The sequence below is a fragment of the Schistocerca americana genome, chromosome 11, assembly GCF_021461395.2.
Source record: "Schistocerca americana isolate TAMUIC-IGC-003095 chromosome 11, iqSchAmer2.1, whole genome shotgun sequence".
Lineage (NCBI taxonomy): Eukaryota > Metazoa > Arthropoda > Insecta > Orthoptera > Acrididae > Schistocerca > Schistocerca americana.
Window position 1 is genome coordinate 206,419,405 of NC_060129.1, and position 6,176 is coordinate 206,425,580.

The window sequence follows — 6,176 nt, forward strand, 5'->3', positions numbered from 1 at the left end:
CCCAGTACCTACTGCAACCTACATCCTTCTGAATCTGCTTAGTGTATTCATCTCTTGGTCTCCCCCTATGATTTTTACCCTCCACGCTGCCCTCCAATACTAAATTGGTGATCCCTTGATGCCTCAGAACATGTCCTACCAACCGATCCCTTCCTCTGGTCAAGTTGTGCCACAAACTTCTCTTCTCCCCAATCCTATTCAATACTTCATCATTAGTTATGTGATCTTCCCATCTAATCTTCAGCATTCTTCTGTAGCACCACATTTCAAAAGCTTCTATTCTCTTCTTGTCCAAACTATTTACCGTCCATGTTTCACTTCCATACAAGGCTACACTCCATACAAATACTTTCAGAAATAACTTCCTGACACTTAAATCTATACTCGATGTTAACAAATTTCTCTTCTTCAGAAACGCTTTCCTTGCCATTGCCAGTCTACATTTTATATCCTCTCTACTTCGTCCATCATCAGTTATTTTGCTCCCCAAATAGCAAAACTCCTTTACTACTTTAAGTGTCTCATTTCCTAATCTAATACCCTCAGCATCACCCGACTTAACTCGACTACATTCCATTATCCTCGTTTTGCTTTTGTTGATGTTCATCTTATATCCTCCCTTCAAGACACCATCCATTCCGTTCAACTGGTTTTCCAAGTCCTTCGCTGTCTCTGACAGAATTACAATGTCATCGGCGAACCTCAAAGTTTTTATTTCTTCTCCATGGATTTTAATACCTACTCCAAATTTTTCTTTTGTTCCCTTTACTGCTTGCTCAATATACAGATTGAATAACATCGGGGAGAGGCTACAACCCTGTCTTACTCCCTTCCCAACCACTGCTTCCCTTTCATGTCCCTCAACTCTTATAACTGCCATCTGGTTTCTGTACAAGTTGTAAATAGCCTTTCGCTCCCTGTATTTTACCCCTGCCACCTTTAGAATTTGAGAGTATTCCAGTCAACATTGTCAAAAGCTTTCTCTAAGTCTACAAATGCTAGAAACGTAGGTTTGCCTTTCCTTAATCTTTCTTCTAAGATAAGTCGTAAGGTCAGTATTGCCTCACGTGTTCCAGTATTTCTACGGAATCCAAACTGATCTTCCCCGAGGTCGGCTTCTACTAGTTTTTCCATTCGTCTGTAAAGAATTCGTGTTAGTACTTTGCAGCTGTGGCTTATTAAACTGATGGTTCGGTAATTTTCACATCTGTCAACACCTGCTTTCTTTGGGATTGGAATTATTATATTCTTCTTGAAGTCTGAGGGTATTTCGCCTCCAGATGGTAGAGTTTTGTCAGGACTGGCTCTCCCAAGGCCGTCAGTAGTTCCAATGGAATTTTGTCTACTCCAGGGGCCTTGTTTCGACTCAGGTCCTTCAGTGCTCTGTCAAACTCTTCACGCAGTATCGTATCTCACATTTCACCTTCATCTACATCCTCTTCCATTTCCACAATATTGTCCTCAAGTGCATCGCCCTTGTATAGACCCTCTATATACTCCTTCCACCTTTCTGCTTTCCCTTCTTTGCTTAGAACTGGGTTTCCATCTGAGCTCTTGATGTTCATACATGTGGTTCTCTTATCTCCAAAGGTCTCTTTAATTTTCCTGTAGGCAGTATCTATCTTACCCCTAGTGAGATAAGCCTCTACATCCTTACATTTGTCCTCTAGCCATCCCTGCTTAGCCATTTTGCACTTCCTGTCGATCTCATTTTTGAGACGTTTGTATTCCTTTTTGCCTGCTTCACTTACTGCATTTTTATATTTTCTCCTTTCATCAATTAAATTCAATATTTCTTCTGTTACCCAAGGATTTCTACTAACCCTCTTCTTTTTACCTACTTGATCGTCTGCTGCCTTCACTACTTCATCCCTCAGAGCTACCCATTCTTCTTCTACTGTATTTCTTTCCCCCATTCCTTTCAATTGTTCCCTTATGCTCTCCCTGAAGCTCTGTACAACCTCTGGTTCTTTCAGTTTATCCAGGTCCCATCTCCTTAAATTCCCACCTTTTTGCAGTTTCTTCAGTTTTAATCTACAGGTCATAACCAACAGATTGTGGTCAGAGTCCACATCTGCCCCTGGAAATGTCTTACAATTTAAAACCTGGTTCCTAAACCTCTGTCTTACCATTATATAATCTATCTGATACCTTTTAGTATCTCCAGGGTTCCTCCATGTATACAACCTTCTATCATGATTCTTAAACCAAGTGTCAGCTATGATTAAGTTGTGCTCTGTGCAAAATTCTATCAGGCGGCTTCCTCTTTCATTTCTTAGCCCCAATCCATATTCACCTACTACGTTTCCTTCTCTCCCTTTTCCTACACTCGATTTCCAGTCACCCATGACTATTAAATTTTCGTCTCCCTTCACTATCTGAATAAATTCTTTTATTTCATCATACATTTCTTCAATTTCTTCGTCATCTGCAGAGCTAGTTGGCATATAAACTTGTACTACTGTAGTAGGTGTGGGCTTCGTATCTATCTTGGCTACAATAATGCGTTCACTATGCTGTTTGTAGTAGCTTACCCGCATTCCTATTTTCCTATTCATTATTAAACCTACTCCTGCATTACCCCTATTTGACTTTGTGTTTATAACCCTGTAGTCACCTGACCAAGTAAGGATAGGAAAGCAAAATCAAAATTGATATTACTGATTGATTCGGTGAATTATGTTCACATTGAAAAAGCTGCTACAACGAAAGAAGTCTGGGACAATTTACGAAGTGCATTCGAGGATGGTGGTCTTACGAGAAAAGTAGGATTATTACGCGAGTTAATTACCACTCGTCTGGACAAATGTAAGAGTGTAGACGAATACGTTAACAAAATAACAACCACGTCGAACCGACTGAGAAACATCAGATTCGAGATCGCTGACGAATGGATAGGAACATTGCTGTTGGCAGTACTGCCCAAAAGGTATGCACCTATGATTATGGGACTTGAAAGCTCGGGTATACAAATCAAAGGCGACAGTGTTAAGGTGAAAATCCTGCAGGACTTAAAGAGTGCTCCAAGCTGTTGTACATTGGAGAAGGAAGGTGCATCTGCTCTCTACTCAAAAAACAAAAAGAAGAAATCGGTGAGGTGCTATAAATGTCAGAAGATGGGACATATTGCGTCTCACTGCAAAGAAAAAGTAAGCCCAAGATCAGACACTCAGCAAATGAGGTATGTTACTGATAGCCCAGAGATAAGGACCAATAACAAAGGTAAGGCACTCTCATGTTTTTATTCTTTTGGTGGGATGAGCAATCGTGATATGGAATGGATTTTAGGCTCAGGTGCATTTGTGCATATTGTTAAAGATAAATCACTTCTTTATAACATCAAAGATAAGACTCATATGGGAATATCTACTGTTGACGGCAACAAGCTCCAGTGTTACCTGGCTGGGAAACTAGATCTACATGTAAGTGTAAATGGTGAATCAGATATGGGTACAGCACACAATGTTCATTATGTGAAAAATGTGGCAACTAACCTGCTGTCTGTAGGGGAAATTGTCAAGAAAGGAAGTACAGTCACTTTTGACATGCAGGGTGCAAGAGTAATCAGTGAAAGTGGTGAAGTTATAGCTACAGCAAGTAACGAAAGGGGTATTTTTAAGTTGGATACCATTGACAGTAAACATAAAAATGTTAGTGATTCAGTATATTCAGCAGAAGGTTTTTTATGGCACTGGAGGCTTGGACATCTAAATAGAAAGAGTATGTCTATAATAAAGAATATGGTAAAGGGAATACAGAATTTTAGTGTGTCCAAGGATCCTTGTGAGGCATGTATAAAGGGAAAACAAGCAAGGTTACCCTTCAAGACTAGTAAGAGTAAATCCACAGAAGTCTTACAGTTAATCCACACAGATGTATGTGGCCCGATGGAGTGTGAATCCATAGGTGGGAGTAATTATTTTCTTACGTTTATTGATGATTACTCACGATATACTCATGTTTATTTTCTTAGTTCTAAAGACCAAGTGAGAGATATCTTTGAGGAATATTGCAATATGGTTGAAAGGTGGATGGGAAATAAGATCAAGATCATCAGGTCTGATAATGGGAGAGAATATATTAACCAGAAATTGATGAAACTTCTGGCAGAAAAGGGAATCAGGCATCAAACTACCATAAGGTACAGCCCATCTCAAAATGGGGTTGCTGAGAGGGCTAATAGGACCATTGTTGAGAAAGCAAGGAGCATGATGACTGACGCTGAATTATCCAAAGATTTTTGGGCAGAGGCAGTGTCAACAGCTGTATATTTGAACAATAGATCACCTACAAAAGCATTAAAGAATAGAACCCCTAATGAGATATGAATAGGAAAGAAACCTGATCTAAGCAATATAAGGGTTTTTGGGTGTGTTGCAATGGCACATATTCCAAAACAGCTAAGAGGAAAATGAGATCCGAAAACTAAAAAGTATATTTTTGTAGGCTATTGTGAAAATTCAAAGGGCTACCGATTAATGGATCCATTGACTAAAAAGATTGTCACAAGTAGAGATGTAATATTCTTTGAAAATAGAAAGGACTCAAAAGAGAGCAAAACCACTAAGTCAACTGCACCTAGTTCAGAAGGTGAAACCTTGTGTGAGGAAATAGAAAGTGAAGAAGAGGAAGACGACAACCAAGGACAAATGGATACAATTTATGATGACAACGAGTTAGAGGATGAAAAAAATGAAGAAAACAATGTAAGGCGTTCTTCTCGTGTACCAAAACCGAAGGAATATCCATATTTTGAGATGTATACAGCACAGTCTTTTAATGATGAGCCAAGAACAGCAGAAGAAGCAATGAGTGGCCCAAACTCTCAAGAATGGAAAGAAGCGATGAAGAGAGAATTAGAATCTTTATATCAGAACGAAACCTTTGAATGGGTAGATATGCCAGGAGATAAGAAACCACTACAGGCAAGATGGGTATTCAATTTGAAGAACCCTGAAAGCTCATCACCAAAATACAAAGCAAGACTTGTGGTAAAAGGATATTCACAAAAAAAGGGTAGATTACGAAGAAACTTTTTCACCTGTAGTCAAGTATGCATTATTGAGATATCTTTTAGCCTTGGCAGTAAAACGAAATTTAATAATCCGTCATATGGATGTTAAAACGGCATATTTAAATGGGAAATTGGAGGAGGAGATATATGTCATTCCACCAAGGGAAGCCATAAAAACCAGATCAGAAAGTAAAAAGATTTGGCGTTTGAGAAAAAGTATTTATGGACTTAAACAAAGTGGACGTTGCTGGAATCGATGTCTACATGAAACTCTAATAAATATGAATATGAAGCAATCCAAGGCAGATTCCAGCATTTACTATAAAGGGAGAAAAGAAGAAATAATAATAATGGCGATATGGGTGGACGATTTCTTTATCCTGACTGAAAGTGAAGGCCAAATGAGAATTTTCAAGGAACAGCTGCAAACCAAGTTTAAGGTGCATGATGTGGGAGAAGTCAAACGTTATTTAGGTATGCAGATTACTAAGGATGAAGAAAGACAAGAATTGAGGATAAGTCAATCATCATACACGGAAAAAATATTAAAGAAATTTGGCATGAGTGATTGCAAACCCATAAGTACTCCAATGGAAGTAGGAATGAAGTTAAGTGTAAATGAGACTGATGTGGAATGTGACAAGAATGTTCCTTATTTAGAAGCAGTAGGGAGTCTGTTATATTTGTCTCAAACGTCACGACCCGACATTGCTTTTGCCACCAATGCAGTGAGCAGATATTGCAGATACCCAAAGGAAAAGCACTGGAAAGATGTAAAGAGGATATTCCGATACCTAAGAGGAACCTCAAACTATGAGTTAAAATACCATAGACATGATAATGCAAAACTAGAGGGATATAGCGATGCGGACTGGGGGAGTGAATTGGGAGACAGATACTCCACCCCTGGCTGCTGTTTTAAATTAATGGGGGGCCTCACATCATGGTCGTGCCAAAAGCAAAAAACTGTTGCATTGAGCACCGTAGAGGCTGAGTATATGGCTCTATCTTACACCACACCGGAAGCATTATGGCTACGAATATTAGTAAGTGAAATAGAACCCAATTTAATTGAGGAACCTACAACCATCTTCTCTGACAATAAGGGAGCCATAAACCTAGCTCAAAATGATGTTACTAGTGCTAGGACAAAGCATATTGA